Below are 27,344 nucleotides of genomic sequence, written 5' to 3' on the forward strand. Positions count from 1 at the left end.
TTTCATTTATTTATTTATTGCTGCTGTATATATTTTACATGAATAGTTCCAAAACCAACGTTTTACTAAATTTTAACCCCAAAAAATGAGGATATTTGAAGGATATGAAGGAAAATTGCTGCAAAAATGACTATAGTGTTCAAATAATGTAAGCACTATATTTGGCTCCAGATTTTTTGTTCTTGTTTTCATAGACTCTAAACAGAAGGAACGACGAAACTCAAAGCAGGTCAGTCTTCGGTTAACTGTGACAGCAGACCATCAGTGCCTTCCTTTTTTATGACCATCATGCACCACTGGGCCCTAACAACTACCAATACTGTTGCACACTCAGAGAACGGTATTACACTATACAACCACCTGGAGCCCAAACACCCACGGGCAAAAATACAACACATAAACACACATTTACGCTGGACAGATGGCTGTCATAAACGGGCGCATCTGTTAGCGGGGTCAAAGAGGGTCTTGGCAACCACTCTTGTTAGATGTTGAGAACAGTAAAACTAAGATAAAAGGCCATTTTATATTCTTTATTCCAAATTCTAAAACATTAATTGTTACATTATTGTTATCCGTACTTCTTTTATGGGTTTTCAAAAAGTTCAGAAACAAATAAACGGACGATTCTTTTAGTTGCCATCAATAATATTTTTGCCTTATCGTCATTCTGGTTGGTGCTAATCGGTCTCAGCCATGGTTTTGGTCTGTGGGTGATGGTGTGAGGAGCCGACTGCGCTCATCCCAACACCTACACCCTCTGATCCGCATAAGGAGGGGGTGCGTCGTGTTCGGGGTCTGAGGTGAGCTGATAATTTATGCTTCTCTGTTCCCATCGGATCCACGGCCGCCCAAAGAAAGGTGTGATTATCCTGACTAAATGTTTACACGGTCTAATAAAGCGGGCCGTCACAACATGCAGGAATATTTACCGCGGTCGAGCTGGAAATTATATAAACTACCTGCTGCAGCAGCTTAAGTCCAAAATAAGCGTCTGGTGGAGAGACAAACGCGAGTCGGGATCGACACACAAATATAGCCCTGCTTATATTAGTTAGGTAACTATTCTCGGTGTGATCACAGCGAATATGTGGCGGGTCTGGTGTGAAAAAGCAGAGGTGAGAACATGTTTTCTCGTATCAAATGAATGCAAGGAATCCGAGCTCTGAAATCATGGAAAGGCATAACTAACATGTACAATTACCTCTGAGCTGCAGCTTTAGAGTCGCATTTAAGGATTTTAGTTTGTGAATACTTTAATGTTACGCTTGGATTTTTGAATGTCTGAATTGCTTTTGTTTCATGGACGTTGAAATGTTCTGATTGTTTTTCTGTATTTTTCTCTTAATATATGAATTTAAATCCTAATAATATTTTTAGTGTTCTATGTTTTTTCTAAATATCTTTATTTTATAAATGGGGTTAATTTTTAACCAATTTTAGCATTAATATCATACATTTTATCCTCTTATCCAAAGGTGTTTTTAATGCTTTTCTTTATCGCTAGGGATGTGTGTCTTTCCCGATTCGATACACGATCCACGAATTGATACAAAAAGGATTCAACTAACTTTTTAGCGATACAATACAGTCCGATTCTTTTATCAAAAAGGCTAAAATCTAGATATTTCTTATTCATATGTCATTTAAAGCTATAAATAATAATGTATGGTATTTGACAGTATTCGGGTATTGACTTGGAAGAAGCACGCTTATGATTGGATGTCTTTTTGTTTGCATCACACGTACATAAAAAGACAAAGATGGTTGAAAAAAAACAGAAAGACAAACCGCAGTTTGCCAGAAATGAATTATTAACGTCTTGATTGGTTTTAACCAGCATAATCTTGTTCTTATCTGTAGTTTTCAAGCGATACTGCAGTTGCTTGATCGATTTTTCGATACGTGTCTAATATATTTCAAATCCCTATTTATCACAACCAGCATTTTGTCTTTCTTTTCTTCCTTTTTTGTGCTTTGTTGTTTTATAAAAGCTTATCTTACACAGTAAAAAGTGAAACATTGGACCAATACACAAAAGTTCTGCAATTTGTTACATTTAAAAATATTTTTATCAAAGAGAATGTTTAATTTGATAAAAACTGATAGCTAATTTTTGTGAATCGATCCAATGTTTCAATTTTTACAGTGTAAACAATGAAAGTTTTTATTTTCAGTATTAAATTTCTTTGCAGTTCTGGTTGCGATTTGATCCGAGTCTGTGTGCTTCAGTTGAATAAATGTTTTTCTTCTCGGAATGGGTCATTTATAAGCAGAATTAGCTCCTATTTTACTGTAATTTGTCAAGGAGGTAACCTCAGGTCAACGAAGGAGTTAATTTAATTCAAGCCGAGATCAAGATCTAGCATTTCCTTCGTTATCCTAATATTATTACGGTGAGCTCATATCACTGCAGAGACTGTCTGTTAGATTATGAGGAGAAGATATGAAATATGGGAAAAAAAATGGTATAAATTGCCTATATGCTCATTTTGTAGGATTTTCTGACAGTTGTTGTGTGTCTTTGAGCGACAGGACGCGGTCTTTGGCTCGTCAGCGAAACCAGAAACAGGAAAAGCGATCAGAGGAGATAAGACAACTAAATTAAAAACCCCTGCATGACATAAAGGAACGGTTTACTGATGTGGAACCGCAATGAAGGCTGGATGAATGTTAGTGAGAGTAAATCATGAACGTAATGCTACTGATGAGTTAATATTACACAGAATAAGAGTTTACTTTTTTTTAATTTGACCATCTCCTTATTTACTGGAAAACCTTTATTTTTATGTCCTCACATCAACACAGTCATATTTGTCGTCATACAGGCACCTCAAAAACACATAACAGCCCCTAGTACATTTTTTAGAGGTAAACTTCAGGGGGGTAAAGTTAAAAGAAAAAAAAAATGCTTTTTAACTCTTTAACACCTGAGATAACACACGTTCTTTGAATTTTTTCGCTAAGTGGTTACCTGGTGAATTGATCGGACTCCTGCTGCTTTTGTTTTAACACCAACTTTAAACAGCCTCCTCCAACTGGAAAAAAAAGTCTGTTTTTTTATAAATAAATAAATAAGAACATATATAGGTCAAATAAAAAAAAAAAAAGAAGATTAAAGTCAGAACTGCATCACCGCTTTCGCCACCCTTCTTTGACCCGGCCTCGATAGCGGAGAGGCTGCTTTATGCCCTTCACTCTCCCCATCTCCTCTAATGGTTTAACTCCATAGCAACAATTGTCTTTTTTGGTCATCTACAGAGAAAGAACAGATCTATGTAAATTTTACAAGAATCGACATAAGTAAACTTTTGGATTTCCTTGGCAACGGGGGTTTTTCTTTAACCATGCCCACATTCCTAATGTATTCATATTGTATGTCATATTTTTTTGTTCATTTTGAACCAAAGACTTGTACTTTAAATTTCCACAATATTATGGTTAAAACGTGTTTTAGATGAACAGATGAACGCCACATTTGTGAGCCTGCCATGCCAACTTTGTTCAAAATTTAAAATTTCTATTTTCTACATTTTTTCCCCCGATTGCTTCCCAATGATGCTCGAGGAGTTGGGAGGCAAAAGATCAATATCCCCAGGAGGAGTGTAAATTTGTTGCTTGGACCAATTTTTTTTTTAAATTTCAAGATGGCAGCCTCTTCCAAAGGTCAAAGGCCAATGAAACTTTAGTTGTAGACTTCATCTTGTCGTGTGTGGGGGAAATTTCATGAAGGCCATTCAAGCAATAGTTTTTTTTTCCATGGAACGGGAAAATGTAAAAACCCCCAAATTTCACACTTGGCCACAAAATGGTCTCCAAGCTGTAGGTCCTGTGACCATCCCATAATAATTCTAAAAATTGGTGTTTTGGTTTCCTTGGTGGATTTTGAATAAATAGTTTTTTCGAACTTTATCAAAAACTTTGACCCAATTCACTGGTTTTCCCAGTGTGATGTCATTATTTTTGGGCGGGGTTGTTCACTATGTCAAAAATTCAGTTTGTGCAAATTTTATTTATTTTTTTTGATCGTTTGAAAAACACAGTTTTTTATTATTACACCCTGTATATTGAGAAAATAATGCAGTCCTGAACTGATAGGGGTCACAATGAAATTAATCTACTGACTTCTATATTGTGTTAATTAAAGTATGCATTCAGTTTTTTTAGAACGAATGATCACAAACATAAAAAGACTCTTTTCTTGTGTTTAATCCGAGGTAACAGCACACAGGAATCCTCTTACACCAGAGGTTCCTGCAGGCCAGGGTTGAAAGTCTAAATTATCAGTGTGTGTGTTAGAGTGTGTGTCAGAAAGAAGAAATGAAAGCCAGTGGATGGAAGGTCTGCGGCTCCCGTCACAGCAGGAGTCGTACACTGCTTTACCCTGATAATAGCCCTAAAAGTGAGGTGCGGGGTTTCGTGAACTGCAGCTCAATTTAGAGATATCACCAAAAAAAAGAAAAAAAAGAAAAAGAAAAAGGCAGCACAGCGAGAGACCTTCTCAGGAATGCAGAAGCTAAGGAGTAAAAGCTTGTTTGGTCTTTAGCTTTGATTTTTTTTTTCAGGTCTTGTAACCAAAGCAGACATAATATTGTATTTTTGACATACTAATAAACAATGGCAGTCAATAGTATCAGGGATCTGGTAAATGGCAGGTTTAGAGAAAACTATAGCAGGATTGAGCTAGATTATAATTGATCACCTCCAGAAATATGAATTAAATCCAGAATAACTCATTACGCTGATGATCTCATCCTTGCAAATGGCAGAGACTAATAAAAAAAAACTTTTGTGTATTTTTTCATGTCACCAAGGAGATTTGGTACAATCAGTGCCTTCATGAGTGCCTCACATTTCACAAAAAACACAGTTGCATCTCCGCTTATCTCCTCCTGTCATGCCTGGTGTGACAGACAGATTGAGTCCCAGAGGAGACTCCTTTCTCCTTCAGCTGTCACAAACGATGGCATAACCTTTGAAAGCTCTTTGGCTTTGCTTTCTGTCGTTTTTTTACTACAACTTCAGGGATTGTGCTGCCTCTATTGTTAGCAAAAGCTGATGAACCGTTAGGTTCTTCGGATGCTGCTTTCCAGAGAAATTTCTGCATTGATGTATTTAATTAAAAAAAATTTAGATTTATATATTTGTATTTGAAGGGGCTTTCTTTTGTTTTGTGAATGATAGGACTTAGAAGTTTAGAGATTTTAGCCGAAAAAGAGTTATGAAGTTTGAGTTTTGGTAGTACTTCCTGTCTTACTTGTTTATTTTGACCTCAGCTCTTCCTGTTTAACTACTTTGAATATGTTTAGTTTCAACTCGACAATCAACTGCATTGCTTTTACCTGTATTCCATATTTAAGTCGCTCTGTCTTTTTGCTACTCTTCCAGATTCCAAAACACCCTTGGTTCTCTGGCTGCTCTCCGGCAACTCTCAGCAGCTTTCTTGAAACTCTCCAATAACTTTCTAGCAACTCTCAGGGGCCTTTCCGGCAACACTCCAACAGCTTTCGAATTACTTTCTGGTGACTCTCTGACGACTCTCCAGGCAATTGTCCAGTCACTCTCAGGTGACTTCAACAACTCTTCAAGAACTCTTCAATGGGTCTCTGGCAACTTTTGGGCGACTCTTTGACAACTCGCTAGCGGCTCTCTAGTGACTCTCTGGCAGATCTTCAGCGACTCTGAGTTAACTCTCTGGCGACTGTTCAACAACTCTCTGGCAACTCTCCAGCGATTCTGAGTTAACTCTCCAGCAACTCTGAGTTAACTCTCTGGCGACTCTTCAACAACTCTCCAGCGACTCTGAGTTAACTCTCTGGCGACTCTTCGACAACTCTCCAACGGCTCTCTGGCAACTTTTGGGCAACTCTTCAACAACTCACAAGCGGCTCTCTGGTGACTCGCTGGCAACTCTCCGGCAACTCTATAGTGCCTCTTTGGCAGTCTGGCAACTCGTCAGCAGATCTTTTGTGGCTCTCCATCAGCTCTCCAGCAACTCTGGGTTAACTCTCCAGTGACTCTAAAGTGGCTCTCTGGCAGCTCTACGTCAACTTTTCATCAACTCTCCGGCGACTCCCCAAGGCTCTTTGGCAGATGTCTAACAACTCTCCAGCAGCTTTTTGGTGACTTTCCCTGAACTTTCCAACGACTTTAGGTTAACTCTCCAGTGACTCTTCGGTGGCTCTCGGGCAGCTCTCCGTTAACTTTTCATCAACTCTCTGACGACTCTCCAGCGGCTTTGAGCTAAGTCTCCGGCGACTCTTCAGTGGCTGTCTAGGAACTCTCCGTTGACTCCAGTGGCTCTTTGGGAGCTGTCTGGCAACTCTCCAGCGGCTCTGGGTTAACTCAACAGCAACTCTTCAGCGACTATCTAGCAGCTCTTTGGTGAGTCTTCTGCAACTCTCCGTCAACTCTGCAGCAGCTCTCTGGTGACTCTTTGGCTCTTGGTGATACTGAACTTGATTTGACTACTGGATTCTCCTAGTTTGCCTCTTGCCCTTTTTGACTCCCTGTCTGCCCAGTGGATTCATTTCTCCCTGCCCTTTTGGATTCTGCGTACTGGGTCTCTGGATTTGGACTCAGCTTGGACTAAAAATAAAGAGTTTGGATTACTGGATCTGTTTCTTCTTCACTCGCCTCTACACTGGACACACCTCCTTGTTCCACCATCACCAACTTGCAACAATGGATTCTACAGATTTCTTCACTAAGCTCCTTCATAGTAAGACCATTCTCCAGTGTGAACATTATCCTCCTGAACCTGTCTGTTATTAACCTGCTTCTCTTGTCTTCCCAGAGCAACTTAATGAGCGTTTCCCATGAAGCCATCCGCACATCTTGTGTTGGTTCACACTTTTTATTCAGTAAGCTTCTGTCACACTTGAGTATAAAGATTTGCAATGGGTTTAACTTTACATAAACATTTTTCCTTCTTCTTAAGCAGGGTGGTTAAGACTTTGCGGGAAAAAAAAACTGAAATATAGTTTGTCCAGTTCTCTGTTTAATACAAAATGCAATATATTATTAATTCTTTTTTTGGTTTGTTTTTTACCAACAGGAGGGAATTCACCCAACAGCTGTTTATAAATACGATTATAGTTCGAAATTAAATAAATCATAGTATACAAAAAAATGAAAATACCTTAAGTTTAGTTTGTATCGACACTGAACCAAACCAAAGGCAAAAAGTTTTTTAAATCAGACAGTGTTTTTCTAATAGACACAGGAGTAGTCTTATGGGAAGATCACCTCAAGCTGTAGATTTCCTCATCAAACAGGCTAAATAAGGTGGTGTAATCACATGCAATGCGGAATAAATCTCCATGGTAACTAGACTGGGATTAGTTAAGATTGCTTTAGTGGAACCAAGTGAAGGAATAGCGGAGGAATAGCGAGCCCAGATGCTCTGTAAATCCTGGTTTAATAGCTTTGTGTTGAACCGTCTGGCCAAATTCACAAAAAACATCAAAACATGAACATGCACTAAATTTAATTTCCAAAGTCTCTGTGGTTTCTTAAAGATCATCCTTTTATATTTGTTGCTTAATTTCATATTATATAAATGCAACAAAAGTTCAAGGAGCATTTTCTTAAACATTTGCTTTGAATTTCTGACCATTAAATTGAATTAAGATGACATCTCTGTCGTTTGTCTTGTCCCATTAAGAAAACAAAATGTCAAAAAATGTTTTTAACATCGTAGAAAATGGGGTTGTGTATCTCTTCCACTCACATAATTTGTTGCGGTCCACGATCTGATACATAAAAGATTAAACTAACTTTGTGGCGATACGATACACTTCAACCCTTCTGCCGAAATGGATACAATCTTGATATTTATTATTCGTTTGGCATTAAAAACTATAAATAACAATTAGTTTTGACAGACTACTTTTTTCTTACTGGAACTTTTTTTTTAAAGACAACCGACTGTCTTTGGTATAACATCTTAAAACATAAAAAACTGAAATGTTTGCTCTTTTAGACTTTTTCGTTCCTTGTGGGTAATAAATTATCACATTAATTTGTTCAGCTAATGTTTGCTGGGCTGTGAAAAAATAAGTATTATACGTTGAGGGCAAATAACACAGATTGCAGTGATTCATCTTCAGCCAATTGTAACTGATCCGACTTACGCAAGCTTGTGATTGGACGTCTTCTTGTTTGAATCACATGAACATAAAAGATAAAGACAGTAGAGACACAACAAGAAGAGAAACTGACGAGCAATTATTTACTGCCTGAACCATTTTACAGCCCCTCAACCCCAAACTAGCTTTACCGGTTCTACAAAAATGGTGAGTAATATTGGAGTTTTCCAGCTGTACAGTTTTCATTCAGATGCCAGCTCAGACGAGGAAAATGAAGAGGTTCATGGATCTAATCGTCTGTAAGAGGATGCATTAGAATGGAGCAGAGAAACCTTTACATCACACGTTCAAGCTCTAACTGCGTTTTTTTTCGTTTGCTTATGATTCACAAGGATTTCAACAAATAAATACATGTTTAAGCTAACATATTGAGCTAAGCTATCATGAAAAATGCCACAAGAACATGTTAAAAAAGACATATTCAACAGAGTGGGTTTTAGACGTCTTCATTCTGTGTGCTGCTAATTTGCGAATACCATTATATCTAAGACTCCACTTAATTTACCATCACCTTGAAGCGAGAAAAACATAAAATATTTTCTTTTATATAATTAGTAAAAGTCAGGCATGATAGGGTTAATTCATTTTTTAAAATAATATTTCTAATCACGTTACAAGGATGCCAGTTTTCAAACTAATAAAAACTTGGAGAAAACTTAACAACTAAAATATAGTTGGGAGTATCACCTTATATTAATTTCTTCCAAAACGCCCTTACTTACCCCAATAGAAGGGGGTATTTTTAGCCCTCAGCTTGTAATGGTAATTCTCCTTTACACTGCAGCTGCATAATGTGAAGAGATTTGACATCCAGACACACATTCTCCTGCCCTGGAGCGTTGTCATGACGCTTTTGAAGATCCACGGCTGTTAGTTCGCATGCGTGCGCCAAGGCACACACCATAAAAAAAAAACGTGATCCGTGTATCTTTGATCTCTGCGCTCGCTGCATACATTACTGAGGTGGAGCTGCTGCACCTCAGAGGTGGAGAAGGTTTGAAAAATGAGGAGTTCTTAAGCAATTTGAGAAGAAATTAAGGTTTTAGACACTCAGTTTTTTTCTATTTAATCTAATCATTTAATTCCAAATAATAACATTATTTTTCATTAAAACTTAAATAAATGTTTGTTAAATTTACTGACTATTTTTTGAATAAATGTTATTTTTTTTTGTTTAGCTGACATAAATTATCACAAATAAATAAGCACAGTATATATATTTCAATTTATTTAAGATTTATAAAGGCTTATAAATAACTTTTTCTTGACAGAAAGGTTCAGGCAGAGTTTGTCTAAAATACTTTATCATTCTCTCTGACTGACTTCAACGTGATTGAAGTAAATTCTGCCATAAAATTTGGAAAAATCTCTCTTTGCATGAAGTTTTATCCAAATTGAAAAAACAAAGAAGTCTAATTAGACATAAAAACTTGATAATAAGCGTTAAACTGGCATGTTTTCGGTTCCATTTTTTAACATTTCAGTAGAAAGAAAAGATAAAAAGCTGATGTTATAGTGTAGTAGGAAGTTGATAAATAGAGACAAAACAGTTTTGATAGTCCTAATTTGAAATGATATTTTATATAAAATAATGTGGTAACCACAGATAAATATAAAGAATGTTGATATGTATTGATAAAAACAATCAATAAAAATTTTTTAAACATGTTCATTTTTGTCTGAAATATTATAAAATATGTCTGTTTATTTGTTTGTTTTGGCCTTTTTGTTTATCTATTTGTCTATTCAATGAACCGTTCATTTATGTATTTATTTATTCATTCATTGCTTTCGTTTATTGATTTATTCCTTTTATTTATTGTGCTCATTCTTTTCTTTATTTATTTTTCATTTATTCATTCATTGCTTTTGTTTGGTTGTTTATTTATTTATTTATCGTGGTCATTTGTGCAGGTATGTTTTCATTCATTTAATCATTTTTTAAATATTCATTCATTCATTCATATATTCAAAATCTTTTTTTTTCTTTCATCTTGAGTCTACAGAATTTTGTGAATAAAAAAAATGTGTTGTCTAAGCTTGTGGTGTTTTTTCATGTTTTTTTATTTAGGAGGAAAAACAATGTTGCAACAGGCTTTTTCAAGCATAGGTTTTACCCTGTGGATATGTAGTTGGACTTAAAGATGTAAAAAACATGAATTTATATGAATAGTTAATTGACAAAAAATCACCAATAATCTTTAAGTTTATACATAAACATTTAAGATTGATGCTTTAAGTGAGATTTCTAAGGGAGACCAGACTATAAAACCTGAACAAGGGAACTTTCACACTGTTCTGTTTGGTCCACACCACTTTAGTTAGTTTGCTTTATTTGGTTGGTCTTTGGCCGTTCTGAGTTAGGAATCATCTAAACTCACGTAAGCTATTAAGTATATTGCCTAATTAAAACTGGTTACCCCTGACCTTAGATCCCCCCTTTCCGGTAAGGAAAAACTCCTATAAAAAACCTAAATCAGGAAAAAAGAAGAAACCTTAGGGATGCCCACATGAGGGGGAGAATCTTTACCAGGACGGACAGGCGATTTACCAGAACTGTTAAAGAAAAATTAACTTATCTAACTCTATAACTACATTCTTAAATAGTGCAGCAGGTGGGCTTCATCCAGATGGGGATGTAAGACGTGCCAGAGACGAGGTCCACTGCCAAGAACAGACGAGCCACCTGAAATCTCTCCCACCCCGAGACGCGAAATGAGCCAGAGGCGAGGTCCACTAACAAGAAGACGAGCCACCTGAAATTTCTCCCAATTCCGTGACACGAAACGAGCCAGAGGCGAGGTCCACCGCCAAGAACAGAAGCACCTACAACCCTCCTGGGAACTGAAGTCTCTTCCGCTCTCCCCGGAGAGGAGTGGGAAAGAAGGAACAACATATGAATCACACTGCACCATCAGAGGCATACAGAACTAATTGAGAATTAAAGAATAAAGTAGAGGAGAAGTAGACGAAAAACAAGGATAGAACCCCAGTGCACCATACCTTCCCCAGCTTCTAGCAGCCTTCTATGTAAATATGTAGAGAATCTACATATTTTAGCATATAATACACAAGGTGCAAAAAGTGGTTCCTAACTGACTGCAGAAATCTGCAAAGATTAGCCCATTTTTCGCCCGCTAACCGCCCATATCCTCCCATGAGGGCAGTTGTGACTAAAACATTTGATTAATCAGGAGAGTAAAAAAAAAATGAAAAAATAAAAATGTAAAATGTAAGACCTTAAACTTCCTGTTTTTATGGCGTTTCAGTAGAGTGTCCTGCTTTTCTCTTTTTTTTCCGTCTCTCTGGGACACACAGCCCACTGGCCTTGCAGCTAAAGTGAGCACAGTAGTAATAATTCACAGTCCCAGTGTGAGTGCTGGCTGGACCGCCGTCCGTGCTCATTTGAATACAGCCCACAGCCGTTACTACACCACCTCTTTGTCTCCATCATTATCCCCCCTGGATTCACTTGACCTCACCATCCTGTCTTCCGTGACTGCCTCTACTTTTCTAGACTTTTATTCTCCACATGACTTTCTCTCTGAACCACAAATCGATCTCTCACCTTCCCTGCTCCCACTACCTTTTTTTTAATTTATTTTTTGTTTGCCACCATACTCTTAGTGTTTACAGGGTTAGAGCTCTAAGCTGAGATGCTAGCAAGCTCTGATTTACTTATCTTTGTTTGTCGCCCCCGGCAGCGACATGAGAGCGCAGACAGAGAGCAGAACAAGGGCTGTGTCAGTGTAAATCGGCGGCCATGCTGTCAAGATTCCTGGATACGCCGTCTGAATGCCACATGAATAGGAATTGACTAACATGTATAATACATGCAGCCGTCCTGCTTTTGTTCTCTGCCATTTTCGGTAAGCCTTGCAGTTTTTACTGGGCAGGATGTCATAGAGATTCAACTCAATCTTCCTCTCATATTACCACGTTTTTCGCACTTAAAAGCCTTACTTTTATTTTGGTTGTATTTACTTGAAGCAGTTTTGAGAGGTGCCCGGCGGTCTATCAAAATATTTGGTTGGGCGTTCCAAGTATTGTAAATACGCTTACTCTTCTAACATGCTTAACGTGTAGCGGTGTTAGACTTTTTTGTGTTACTAACAAGGTTGGCAGCTAGCATAGTCACAGTAGCGTTCGTTTTACTGATGTCACTCAGGTTTTTTGCGTGTTACAAACAAGGTTAGGTGTTAATGAAAATATTCTAACATAGCGGTAGTGGACTGTGTTCTTTTTATATTATACTAACAAGACTAGGAGTTAGCTTAGTCACAGTAGCATTTGTTTTAGTGGAATCAGTCATGGTTGGAAGGGATAGATGTTGAGTACGCTAATGCAGCTAACTTGTACCAGTGTTGGACTGTGTTTTTTTTTTTTTTACTAACAAGGTAAGGAGTTAGTTTAGTCACATAACATTTGTTTTAGCTGAATCAGTCTGTATTTTATTTTTACGTGTTGCAAACAAGGTTCTGGAAGTGACGCGTGTTGTGAGTATGCTAATGCAGCTAACCGGTAGCAGTGTCAGACTCTTAGCAGTTAGTGTTGTCACGATATCAGTCAGTTTTTTGTGTGTTACAAGCAAGATTAAGTGTTAATGAAAGCATTTTTTGGTTGTCCTGGCCTGTGGAGGGTCATGGAGAGAAGTGGCTGCATCCTAAGTTCCCTTGAGGCTTGTTTGGGCACCTGAAGGAATGTCATGAAAATGGAACGTACCATCATGTACAAACCTGGGTTTTAAGATGGACAGTGATTTTAAATTTGACGGTCAGATTAGCTCAGTGGTAAAATCCAGCTTCTTTTATCTGAGGCAGCTGGTGAAGGTGAAACCATTTTTATCTAAACGAAAGTTTGAGACAGTAATCCATGCTTTTATCACATCCCGGCTAGATTACTGTAACTCTCTTTATTTTGGAGTTAGCCAGTCATCCCTCTCACGTCTCCAGCTGGTCCAGAACGCTGCAGCTCGGGTTCTGGTTGGAGCGCGTAAGAGGGACCACATCACCCCCATCCTGGCTACCCTTCACTGGCTGCCTGTGAATTTTAGAATTCATTTTAAGATTCTTTTATTTGTTTTTAAATCTTTAAACAACTGTGCACCGCCGTACCTCTCTGAGCTTCTCTGTCCCTACACCCCGACCCAGAGCCTCAGGTCTGCTGATCAGCTTCTCCTGGAAGTACCGAGGTCCAAGAGGAAGCTCAGGGGGGAACGAGCATTTTCAATCTGTGCACCGAAGCTGTGGAACGCTTTACCACTGAGCATTCGGCAGACGTCCTTACTGTCCATTTTTAAAACACTTCTTAAAACCCATTTTTACCGCCAGGCTTTTGACACTGTATGAGACTCTGTTCTGCTGGTGTGTTTTATTGTTTATTGTTTTATCTTTGTTTTTAATCTGGTGTTTTTATGTATTTTATGTATTTTATGTAATTTATTTCTATTTTTATCTGTTTTTAACTTTTTAGCCGTGATTTTATTGTTCTTTGAACTTTTAATGTGCGGCGCCTTGTTTGACTGAGGTCATTTTAAGGCGCCATATAAATTTAATAAACTTAAACTTAAACTTAAACTTAATGTACAGGTGATGCTGTTGTACGGTGCCGTTGTTCGTTTGGGGCACATACTCAGAACTGACCTTGCACCCTATAGAATACTTGTAGGAACTCATCTCTAGTTTTTACACTCAACAGTCAGGTTGCTGGTAAAGAGTCCATACAAATCCCATAGACTGTACTAATGGGGGTCCTTGCATAGTCTGCAGGATTTGTTGGCATGAAAAAAAAGAAAAATTAGACGAGTCTGCCACGCACCTACCGGTACTTCCCCCTTGTATGTTACATGTTTTCAACATGTAACAAAAATGTACATAAACACTGACAAGTGTTTGAATCAAAGCAAACTGAGTTAAAAAATAGTGGTACAGATCTCTAATAGTAAAGAAGAAGGGTTTAAATAGAAGCAAAGAATATCCAAGTGCTCCAGGAAGTAAGTTGGGAAACTCCAAGCCGCAGTCTCGAGAAGTTCTAGTTCTCTTTTTTGGACTTCTCCTTTCAGTGCTGCCATCAGTGAGGGCAAATACAGATAACAGCAGAGCCGGGTGTTCTCCACCGTACAGCAAAAGACACTCGCAGGAGAGATTCAAAGAACCGGCGTGTGTGAATGGGTTTGTACGCAGCGAAAGGTTGCAGGGATGCAGGCAGACATTCTTCAGCGTTGCCTAGCAACCACCCAGACACGAAGAGATGGTGGGGGAGTGCGGTGCTGCTTTTGACGTCTCATGTATTCACAGAGATGAGTTTGCAAAGAAGGCCCATTCCAACAAGTTTTATGTTATTTTACAGGAAGACAGAATCTTTAAAAAACACACTTTGTTGAAAATTGTGTTTTTTAACATGTTCTTGTAGCAGTTTTCTCATGATGGAGGACATATATAAAGAAAATTAAGTATTTATTTATTTAAATTATTAATGCAATTCGTATTTGTGACAATAGGCGGGACAATTTTCTCATCCAAGCTGGTATCTGCATCAAAACTGTATAATATTGTTCCCAACTATGGTTAGCTAGGGGTGTGAGGGGCTGTAAGCTAGTGGGAGAGCCTGTAAACAGAGAGCTCTCAGCAATAAGGAGAGGCGGGAGTTGCTCCACGTCAACATCCTGCCCAAAACTCAGAATCGAATTTCCAGGAACTCATGCCCTTCTGCAGAAACTGTCCTTGAAAGTTTTTCATTTTGGGTAAATCTGCATAATCATAGCCACTGAAAAAACTTTTACAATGGATGAAAGTGTTGGAGTGAGTCTTTTTGATTTCTGCTTGTATTTCTCAGCAGTTCCAATCTGATTTCCTTGATATAAAACCTCCTTTTTCCTCAATCTTGCACAGACTAACTTGTCTTTCATCCTTGCTCATGTTTTCCTTTCTGTAGGTCATCGCCCTCTGAGCGCTGCAGGACAGCAATCGGGAAGAACCTTTTCCCCTCCGTGTGTCGGAAAGCCTTGGATAAACACTTCCCTCTGGGCGCCCTGATCCACTTTTGCCTCCAGCTAGATCACAACACCGGCGGCAAATAGGAAATAAAATACATGGAAATAAGAATTTGCAGAGTAGGGATTTAGGAGGAAGCATCCTAGAGGAGAGGAGAGTGACGGACGGCGGGCAGCAGCTGGAGATGATGACAGCTCCCAGGTTGGGTCTATGCTCCAATTCCCTTGATTACTCCCTCTCATGTTCAGCCGCTTCTTCACCAGTGCAGATGGACACGATAGATGGGGAACGATATCAACAACTGGCAGTATGTTTGCACTTTGGACTTTTACATTTATGGTCTTGCTATGAAACATTTGTTTTTGCAAAGCTGCAGAGTAAATAAGGGTCCATTTTCATCTTGAATCATAGTAAGAATCTTCTTGAGCCATCCAGTTGCAGGAATCTGGGTGTCTCATTGGGAGGACACATATGTAAACTGAACCCAGGACCAGTCAGACCAAAAAGCCACTTGGATGAATGGTGAAACATTTAAAGGAAGACGATTTTAGGTTCAGTTGCTACGACTCAACTTCAAGATCAGGCACAAACACACATAGGGCCCTAGGGGTGCTTGAGCACCTGCCCTATTTGCCTCTTATCAAAGAGTGCCCTGTTATTTCTTTTTTTAAAGTTTTTAGTCAAATTCATATTAATTAACTCTTGTTAGTGATGTAAGAAAAAAAAGAAAGAGAAAGAAAAAAAGAAAAAAAAAAACACTGGTATTCTATTATTGTTTCCCCCCCAAGTCTATTATAAAGTGAATTAGTGCTTCCACAAACGATTATTTTAATAGCATGCTAGCATGCAGCCGAGATATTAGCTAAATACTAAATTAGCCTAAAAAAACTGAAAAAATACAAAATTACCCAAAATAGATAGCATGTAGCTGAAATATTAGCTCAACTCCAAAATAGCATAAAACATCTTAATAAATGCCAAAATAGTCCAAAAAGCTAGCATGACACCATTATAACTTTCCACTTTACTACACTCTGACTCCATATAATATAAAGTAACGACTATTAAACTAGTCATCGACTATTTTAATAATCGATTAGTCGTCGATTAATCATGGTAACCCTAAAGTGAACAAACTCATGTTGACAATACCTTTTTACAAAATAAAAAGACAATTGCATGACTTTAACCTACACAGGTCATATAGCTGAGCTGTTATCTATTAAAATGTATTTTAAAAATTTCCTTAATTGTCATATTTCTTTAAGGAATAAAACAAATAAATCTGTTTTTGGTGCCCTTTTCCAAATTTGAGCCCCTACCCTTCAAAAATCCTGTGCACGTCCCTGTTCGAGATATCACCTGAATTAATGAAAAATTTACGTAAAATGGGAAATACTTACATAATAAAGTGTTTTACTTCCTTCTTAGATGACCTAAAGTGCTAAAATACACACTCTGGTGGCAGCTCCACTGCCCAACACTGGTGCCAACCTATAACCACCATGAGAGATGTGTGGTTCAGTGTCTTGCCCAGGGGCCCTTCGACACATGGAACCGAACCCGCGCTCTTCCGATCAGAGGTCGACCACTCTACCTTTGCACCATGGCACCAACCTATCAATTATCATCGTCTAGGATAGTTGATATTAGGATAGTGATTTTTCCCTGAAAAACTCTTGCAAGTGAATCCTGGTATGGTTTAGTGACAGTGTGAATCCAGATGTGACCCAAAATCTGTTTGGAATGTGGAGGAGAATGAAGATGCAGGGAACTCACTCTGTTATGTACTAGTCCAGGGGTCTGTAACCTTCAAGCGTTAAAGAGCCATTCTGGAGGATTTCTCACTGACAGCATCCCAGTAGAAGCCGCTCAGGCTTATTTCACCCTTCAGGAAAAAAGACACCGATTTGTATTTTTGGTATTGTTACTATTATAATAAATACACATACATATCCATAAAACAGAAACATAAAGAGAAAATATCCTTTTTTATTTGAAATAGTCACTAATTCTTTAGAGGTTTACATGACCTTCTTTCAAAATGAAAGACATCCCGTACCACATAAAATTATGTCAATGAAGAGACTGTTGTAGTAGGTAGTTAAAAGGCAGTAGTGATGAAACATAAACACAAACAAAACCATTTGCTGATGAAATTACCTTTATCATGTTTTTTTGCAATTAAAATCCTTGATATTTTTATTCCAAAATACAAAGTGCACTTCAATTCTGGAGTGTGAATTCTGGTTGAACTGACTTCAAATTGATTTTCTGTGGTAAACAGCACTCAAACATCTGTTAAAATGTTTCCGTTTTGGAAAATTATGAAGAAAACCTACTGGATGGATTGTTGGAGCATTATGGGTATTGTAGTCTGAATCCTGGTGGGGTTGTCCATCAACTGTGAAGGAGTTCAAAAGAGTTTGACTTTTATAACTTTATACTATTTTTATTTTTTATTTTTTTTTGCTTAATAAACCTTGTCCAAAAAATGTAACTTTTTCTAAATAAAATGTTTGTTTTTCTTTAACCACAGAGCCATAATGGAAGGGTTAATGTGGCTCCGCACTTTATCACTCCATCTTGGCTAGCTAAAGAAGGCCGCTAAAAGCATCAGAAGAAGGCTCTTGAGAATTTCGAACACTCACTTGTGGATTGTTTCACTCAAAGCTGCAGGCAAAGAAAGTGCTAACAGCGCCACCTGGAGGCCAACGGTATATTACACACATAGAGTTCTGGAACACTACAGAGAATCAATGGCGTTTTAACTAAAGACTTTGTGGCTTCTGCAGCCACAACTTGGCCAAAAGATAACATTTGGTGAGCCAAATTCAACCCGCGGGCCCCACTTTTGACACCCATGGCCTAAAAGCAATTGTCCAACAGCATGGGGTAAATATCACACGATGTGCTGCCATAAGCCTTCGAAGACTTCTACATCATTATATAAAACTAGATCTATGCAAAAGTCAAGATATATTCACATTTCTAGATGCTCTATATAAAATAGTTGGACAGAACAGACCAGATCAGCCCAGGTTTGTGGTAGAGTAGGATAATGTCCGTTTCCATTGGGTCGCTTTGGTCCAGACCTGGTTCACCAACCACAATCAATTTGAAGCGGTATACTTACCCCTTACCATGTTTGAACCTTAGAGAATTTTTTTCAGCAAAGAGATTGGCGTTTATACGACCACCAATCACATCCCTACATGGTGCATGTATTGTATGTTTCAGTTTGTGATACACTTTGGACAGAAGTTTGTTATATTTCGATAGAGTTTGAATTGGACACAGATGTGAATAGTATATGTCATGCTGACTTGTGTGTAAAGTTTTGGCACAATTAGCAAAGTTTGAAGCAACAAGGAAAAATTGTAATGTTCCTTTTTCATACAAATTTCAGTGACAATGAGGTAATTGATTGTTTGTAATTTTGGACAGTTGGGTCTGTGTTTAGAATCCAATATAAAGAGAAACTAAACCCAATGTAGGTGCACTATTTGTCAGCTTACTCCATTTTTACTATTCATTTTCTAGTTGCTATTATTCCAGACAACACAGAATTTTTAAAAATATTTTTACAACACTTTAAAAAATCCCATTAGTGAGCAAAACTAAAAGTACAAGCACCAAACTCCCGACGGAGCTGAACACTATTAAGAAAAAGCTGATGTAGCCGAATGATTTTTTTCGGGGGTTTCTCCATATTTTTTTCCAAGCTCTAAGTGGTGTTTTTCTGAATACGTGGGTAAAATTATGCCTTTACTTAAACATAATTGAGCATCAAAGTCGCTGCTTTCCTCTGTTTGTTTACATGTTGATGCCGAGTAAGACTCTTTTGTTCCACATGGGGCCCGTGTCAAAAATAAGTGGAACAATCCAAAAATGTAGGCTGCAGTTGTTTGTTTTGAGAGGGTTCTTTTTATAACCTAATCGTGCTGAGGAAAAGGTATAAATCTTAGCGACAGAAGTGTGAAAATAGAAAAAGATGCCTGTATTTCCACCCAATTGTTCACTTTGATTTTCTTTTTTTTTTTTCGCTTTTTATAAGTTATTTTTTGGGGTTACAAGAAGGAAGTCTCTGTAAAGGAACGGAGGAGGAGGTGTTGCTGACAAAGTTACGGTGAGAATAAAATGTTAAAAAATGACACAAAATAAATAACTGGAAACTAGGTATTATGGGGCATTACTGATAAGATGATGATGTTTGTTTTGGCATAAAGTGTCTTAAACCAAAAATATGGACATCCAGTCCTACAAATATCGGAATAGAGCTGTGAAAGAAAAAACCTGGAGCAAAATTAGAAAGATTTGTACCGCATCAACATTTTACACCAAGCCTCTTCTAACTGCGGTTGGTGGACATGCACTAGTAAACAGTAGCAGAAGAAGAAGAAGCCCCTCCCTGCTTGCCCTATGTGAAACCACATGCTAAACAGGTGTCCAAGAATGGTTTCTTAGCCACTGTTCAGGCAAAACAAAGAAGATGTTTTCCATCTTCTTCAAAACTCCAGCATCATCAACAATGATATCCCATAATTCCTACCCTTTTTGAGTTTATTTTATCTCATTATTTAAGATTTCATTTTGATTTAAGACTTTATCAATCATATGTAGATTTGCCTATTTTATTTATTTATTTTTTGGTATCTCAAAGAATGCTTGCTGTTGAGCCAAACACCCAGAATGCAACACCATGCATGACCTCACTCAAAGTTTGAGGTCTAGTACTATGACAGATGGCTACACAGTGTGTTCCTAATACATTGCCTGAACTTATTTGCAGCAAGGGGACCTTTTCCGTTCTCCCTCCCATACTGAAGGAAGAAAGAACGTACAGGAAATTCCAATAATAAAGGAGGGGGTTTTCTGAGGAAGCAGAACTGAAGAGGATGACTTATAGCTGGCTGCTATCTGTAAGTGAGGATCTGTTGGTCTAGATCATGTGCGTATAAGACCAGTAAAATCTTTAATAGCAGTCCTTTAGCTGATGTTTATTGTAAGTGAAAAAAAAATGTTTTTGAGTTCCAAACAGGAAGTTCCCCCTGGCTCCAAAAAGTTCATTTCCCATAGACTTCTACTGAGAAATAAACAGCTACTACTCAGTAATTCTATTTGTCCGACCATTGAAAGTTATTCAAGTTATAAACTGTCCAATCAGATGCCTCAATATTGTTAGATGTGGTCTCACATCAAACATTCAAAGTGTTTGATTGACATATTTTGTGTAGCCCGCTGTCAGTGGTAGGGGTGTGGACTTCCAACAAGTTCACTTCTGATTGGCAAGAGTGGTTGCCATAGAAACGATGGCTCAGACAGACTCCAACCAATCGGTGCTTACTGACAATTTCTGGTTCCAACATGGCAATTCCCTTGTCACGAAAAAATGGAAACTGAATTGACTTGTTTTTGTTGGAACTGGAAGCAATTCATTTTCTATAGAAGACATCACACTCACTAAGTCCAAGTCTGTTATATACCGTATTTGCTGGAGAATAAGTCGCTGTATTTTTCATACTCAGGAACGCCTTATTTGGTTATTCGGTTGTTTCCACTAACAACCACAAGAGGGAGCTGTACTTTCTTCTGACAGAGCAAGAAGAAGAAAAAATGCCGTCCAAAACAAACATGGAGGAGATTCTGATTGTTTTCCTCTTAAATGTATATATTTTTCTCATTTACATCAAAGCATTTTTTGCCATGGCAAATATAAAAGTGCAACTTTTACTCCAGAGCGACTTATATAGTCGTCTTCTTCTTGATTTGACGTTTTTTGCTCCTGCGACTTATACGCCGGTGCGACTTATAATCCAGAAAATACGGAAGACAGTAAGACCCAAAGACTTTCTTAATGTCAATACACTCTTTGTTTCAACCTGTGCAGAGCAGATAAAAGAAAAGATAAAAAAACAGAATCAATTAAAGATAAAGAACAGAATCAATTAAAATATCTTTAACTTTTCTTACTAGCACAGAATAGTTGCTGATGTAAAGGGAAAAAAACATTAACATCAAAACAACATGTGTTTCTTTTAATAAGTCCATCAAGTATGTTCACAAAATCCCTTTAATGGTCAGAAATAAACACTAAAAAAAAAGCATACCTTCATTGGGGTTTCAATAAATGCATCTCCTCAAATATGGCCAGCTTTAACCGATTCCCAGTTGTGTCATTAAATGACTGACTTGCAAACTAATTGGAAAATGGCTTCTTAAAAATAAGTCTGTGAGTCAGAGGCAGTGTGCTGTAGGAGTGATTAGGTTTGAAGTTAAAATGAACCGCCGCAGCAGGGCGTTCAGGTTTGGCTGTTTTTCCCTGACCTTCCAGCCAACCCCATTACCTATTCTCTTTTGTTGTATCTGATCAATCAAGATCCATATTACTGAATGTAGTAAGGGTGCTGCACAGCCCCATAAAAACTCAGAACAAAGGTGTTTTAGTTAGTCTCTCTGGAGATTATTTTTTTTCTAAGGTTAATGAATTAAGATTTAATCACTCCATGGGCGCTTCTTAAATGTGGAAATGGATACAAAGGGTACCAAGTGTCGTCAGAGAAAATAATCTGATGTTTTAGATTGTTCCCTAAAGAAAAAAAAAAGTGAAATATTTTGGGCTTGAGTGACAAAGCTGATGCTCTCTTAAGTTAAGTGGTTTTAATTTACCAAAGCAGTACAGCCTGGCACCATAAAGTCATTATTGCACGAGAAGATTCTAATTTCTATATGTTAAATTAAAGCTTTAAATATTTTTTGTCGTTATCACTTCAGACTAAAATCACAAACTGACAAAATAACCCTTACTGTTTGGAAAAAAAAGGCAAAACTGCTGCCCCATCACATCTGCTCAGCTCCTCAAATTGCATTTTCATCCCATGCTGACCTGAGATCATTTCTGAACTCACCTTCTTTTGCTCTGGGCTTTACCCAGTCTGCCTCACCACATAGCTCCAGGAGATGTCATTTATGAATTATTTAGATACAGCAGTGTTGCACGCAAAAATGAATATTAAGGCATTTTCTATTATCCACTATCATCCCTCTATCTCCCTCTCTGTTGTCTTGGAAATCATTTGTATTCCTGTGACCCGTCAGGGCTTGTGCCCACTGATGCAACAGGCCGACCCTACTGAGTGAATTTCACCTCTCACTTACTGGAATTAATCCCTCCTTAAAAAAACTGGATTTTGTAGCCTCAACATTTTCCCAGTTTCTCCAAAATAACATCTGCTTGTTTCATTATTTAACATCCCAGAAGAACACTGAGATTCACTTTTTTTTTCTCTAACACAAATGCTTATTTGCTATTTGATTTGCACACTCCAACACATTAAAGGTTTAAAGCAGCTCAGCAGTGAGCATCCCCTCAATAAATTATGTATCAAAAAAAAAAAAGAAAAACATCTCAGAATTTTTACAGCCATACTGCAGTGAAAGCAGGGTCTGTTCTCTGAATTTTAAACAGTATGGCTCCCCCTTGTGCCAAAAACTGTTACAAGTTGAGAAGCAGTTATTTTTTATGTAGAAAAGCCCCTTTTTCTTTAAAGTATCTTTTAATCTTACAGGCTTACATTTAGAAACACCTGCTAGCTGTTTAGCTTAAGTGTTTTAAGCTAGGCTTTTCATCAGTGTGCCACCAGTTTGCTGTCATGCATGTAATGTGAGCATTTAAGTTCTTATTAAATGTGTTTTCCCATTTGACTTCTTACTCTTAGCACACAGCCAGAGCGCCCACTTAATGTACCCAAGCTTCACACAGGAGCTAATCAATTATTCAAGCTTGGTGATGCTAGCAGAAGAGCAGCTAGCATCCCTGGGGCATCATGTAGCTTCTTCTCCAAGTAACTGTGAGTCTTGGACCTCGTTGAGGCTGTGAACTTTAATTCACCTCAAATGTTTAGGTGTTAAAGACCCACTAAGAGGAAATTTGTGTTTTTAACATGTTCTCGTGCTATTTTTCTCATGACTGGAGAGTGTGTAAACAGAGAGCTCTCAGTTATGGGTGCTAACACTCACACCTAAAACTTTTTTTTTTTTAACTCCTGCCACTCTGCAGAAACTTTGTCCTAGAAAACGGCTCTTATTTTTTTATTTTTTTTGCCAAAATTGACATAATCATTATTAAAAGACCACTGGGAAAGCTTATAAAAATAGCTCAAAAGATGATTGGAGTGCTGTTAAAAACTTTATCCAGCAAGAATTGAATACTACGTAGTTTTATTATTTTTATAATCAGAAAGATTCCCATGTCACAAAGTTAATGCAAATAAAATATCTTCGACTCAAAGCTAGCATGCTAACCCCCCACCATCACATAAAACATAGCTTGTGTCTGAATTCTCACCATATTTAGTGCCAAAAATCTACAAATCCAAAATGAATAACCCTGGAAATGTCTGGAAAAATCAGTCTCTGTTGATGCTCACTAGATTGGCAAATATAGACCATAATGCATTGCGTTAAGACAATCCATCACTTGAAAAAGGTTTAATTTTTTTGAATAAATCATCCAAATTTTCCATCAATAAATAGTTAAAATGTTCATTTGTATTATGTTTTTACTTTGGCTAATGGGTGACATCATATTTGCCATTTAAAAAAAAAAAAAGAAAATTTTGACAGAAATACAGAGGACTGGATAGTCCCGCACAATATCATCTTTTAGGGACTAGTTAGGGAATATTTAGGGGAGTAGTAGGGATTTTGGACATCCCTAGTGTGCCTTTCTCTCTAAAGAGCAGGCAGGCTATGAAGAATATACAGAAAAAAACACATTTCAAGGCACTAAAAATCCCATTCACTCAAGCTCTGCTCAGTTTTATTTGATCACAGCACTGGAAGAGTAGATTCTATATGAATATCAACCCTGCCAGATCTTCCCTTAGGATGTTGTACTTTTTAAAAAATATATATTTTATTTCCTCTGCTGTATAGCTTTGTGTCTCCCTGTTATTCCAATCTTTGCTATAAGGTAGTGTCAGTGCAACACCTACCAGTAAGTATTTGTATCAAAGTTATTGCTGTACATTAACACCTTTAACTAATCTGGTTAATTTGTGGATATCATTTGTATATTTTAGATTTGGAGAATTTTAATTTGTGTGTTATTTTGTTTAGGAAAAAAAGAAAATATTGAAATTTGACCCTTGTTTGGTCCCGTATAAAGAACAGGTTCCCGTTGATCTTCATACCAGAAGTTATATTTGGATGAAAAAATGATAGCCTATTATTTTTGAACACAGACTAAAATAGTTTAATAAACAGGATAAACAGAAAGTGATAAAGTGGGAAAAGGAGTGGGTGGAAGAAAAATCTGTTAAATTCCCACCTCCAGTCTTATTATATTCTCTGCATACGTTTTACACTTTAAACCTATAATATTATTCACATAAACACAAAAGAAAAAATAAGAAAAAAAAAAATAAACAATTGCACATTAGAGATTGGTTAGCAATTTGTATAGCACTTATTAAAGTCTTTTTCAAATCTATTTGAGATGACCAAAGAACACTATTTGAAATGTTCTCCTGTATTTCTTTGATCTCTGCCTCGTTTTAAAATCCCACGACCTGTTCCTCTGCGTTCATCCCCAGCGCAGAGTTTGACGTTTTCAGGTCTGAGCTGGGAAAAACGTTGCTGACAGCCGGACCGTGGGAATCGCAGAGTGAAAGCTGCAGCTGTTAAATGTTCCACTTGTGTAACAAAAAGCTATTTTGGACTTCAGAAAAAGACAAAAACAAACCGAGAATACAACTAAAAAGACTTTAAAACTGAAGTGACTCAACAACAATCCTTCCACAGGCAAAGACGTGTAAGAGTACGTTAGAGCCAAACTAATTTATGAAAAATAAGTATTCAAAGCACATACAGGTTAAAATATACTGCTACAGGATGCAGGGGTGTCAATGTGGAACACCAAATTCCTTATGTTTGGATAATGTGTGAAGAATTGAAATTCCTCAGCTTCTATATTTTCAATGTACCTGTGGGTGTGTAGTGCAAAAAAATCTAAGTCTTTCATAGACTGCACCTTTAAAGACCCACTCCAATGTAAATTGTGTTTTTAACATGTTCTTGATGCATTTTTCTAATCATGGAGGACATATAAATTGCATTTCTGAGTATTTCTTTATTCAAATTGTTGTGAATCAGTAGCAGAAGAAAAAATGTAGATTGAAAAAGATTGTATTTGTTACATTGAATCAAATACAATCTGTACGTCAGAAATGCGATCTTTTTCAAAGATCGCATTTATTTTGTAGAAATGGATCATATTTGATTCTACGTAATAAAACGATCTTTTGCTACATGGAAGCAAAAGATTATGTAGAAAATAGCATTCTCAACCTCCCTCATCCGCTCCATTCTGATGCATCCACTTGTTGCTCGCCATTTTTGTTTCACTGACAACGTTAACTTATGCGATGGGCTGTAAGCTAGTGGGAGTGAGAACTCTCAGTTATGTTTGACGGGAAGGGGGGCGGGTTTGACTGAGTGAACGATCTGGCCCACAACTCAAAGGCAAATTTCAAATGACCAAAATTTATTTGATTTTGCTAAAGATTTTGTAGTAACTCTGCAAACGTATGTTGAAAGAAAGAATGTACATGATGGTTATATTAACTTAAAACAACACTTTAGTGATTAATGACTTCTTGTAGTGCAATAAACATGAAGAAATTAGTTTATCTTATTGTGAGCTGTTCTCCATTTCTAAGAACACTTAAAGAATTCGTCACAACTTTGAAACATAGTCTTCTAATTACATTATCAGATGAACCGCTGTTTCTTGAAATGATCTTACAAACTTACAATGATAATCATATGAGAACTTTATCTGAGGAGGTCAGAAAGATGTGTCATTGGGAATCATCTTTCATGTTTTGACTGTTTATTACAGGTTAACATTCACTTCAAAGGTCAGATGAAATTACTGAAACTTTGACCCTGCAAACAAAGGTTCTCACAGGGATTGTTGATTGTTACAGCATTTGTTTAATTTTTGATACTGATATGTTTTTTCACCTTACTACCATGTGGATTTGGCTCATTCTTTTGGTTTGCTTTTGCCAGGACTCAAATTAGGATCAACTTAAAGGGTATCGAAACAGGGTAATTAGAGGCTGACTCCGCCCACAGCCAAAATGTGAAAATCCAGTCAGAGAGGTGGGGCTTGGGGGCAGAACTGTTATCATTACTGGAGCTGCAGATCATGACGTGAAACTTCTAAAACTTACATGGTTTGACCAATCACAAAATTCAACCGTAATACCCCATTTCAACCTGTAGGGGGCAGCACACAGGGTTTTTGACTATATTTTCGAGAATTAAACAAGTTTACTTCAAAAAATTGACAATGACCAACAGACAGCACTTTTAAAGCCTCATTTATAGAGGTCAACAGCCAAAAAAAGTTGATTTAGGGTTTGGTTACCCTGTAAAGTGAATGTAAAGCCAGTTTGCAAATTAAAACTATATATATAGAAGTTTTAAACTTGAAAGTGCGTGTTGTAAGCTTGAAGGAATTATCAAAAATGTAAAAAAAAAGGTTAATTTTTATGTTGACTTCATTTCCGCTCAAAAACAACATCTGTTGTTGGCGCGGCCTATGTCATGCATTCTCTGATTTACCAATCTTAGGGAGAACATTATCACTACTTTATACCTCAGTGAATACTCAATTCTGATTGGCTATATGGTGTGTATAAACAAGTGATAATGCACAGTGATAATAAAGTCCTACAGAAAAGTTCCGGTCACTATGCACTGGCCTAGTTGCTAGTCCGTAGCATCTGAGCTGAACTGATGATTTGTTTAACTTATCGTGATATTTAGTATACCACTTTCCTTCGCCACTGCAGTGCAAGTTCAGTACAAGTTCTGTAACTGTTACCATAACAACGCGTCGCACCAGAAATCAAATAATTTGTGAAAAAGCTATTTAAACTTTTAGAAGAGATAACTACTAATAATTGATTGAATACTCGTGTATTTGGTAAGTGACCATGGTGTAAACAGGATAATGCTCTTCTAAGTGTGCATTATCAGAAATTAATGGAAGCCTGAACCATACGATGCGAAGGGGACGCTTCAGCACATTTCGTTACATTCATGTATACACCCCACCCTGGAAGGTCATACAGTTGCAACACCTTCTCATTTGGTGGCAGTGTAACTCAAAGTGTTGGTGAATGTTCTC

At 37.4% G+C, this 27,344-nt stretch overlaps 1 long non-coding RNA gene across 1 annotated transcript in view; it reads right to left on the reverse strand.

The window, feature by feature from the left end:
• LOC112157390 overlaps window positions 1-27,344 on the reverse strand; it is a 32,937-nt gene that overhangs the window by 2,815 nt on the left and 2,778 nt on the right. The window contains exon 3 of the long non-coding RNA XR_002921147.2: window positions 16,922-17,030. This is a non-coding gene — a long non-coding RNA (uncharacterized LOC112157390). The remainder of the gene's footprint in view (window positions 1-16,921; window positions 17,031-27,344) is intronic.

The sequence above is a fragment of the Oryzias melastigma genome, linkage group LG23 (assembly GCF_002922805.2).
Source record: "Oryzias melastigma strain HK-1 linkage group LG23, ASM292280v2, whole genome shotgun sequence".
Classification (NCBI taxonomy): domain Eukaryota; kingdom Metazoa; phylum Chordata; class Actinopteri; order Beloniformes; family Adrianichthyidae; genus Oryzias; species Oryzias melastigma.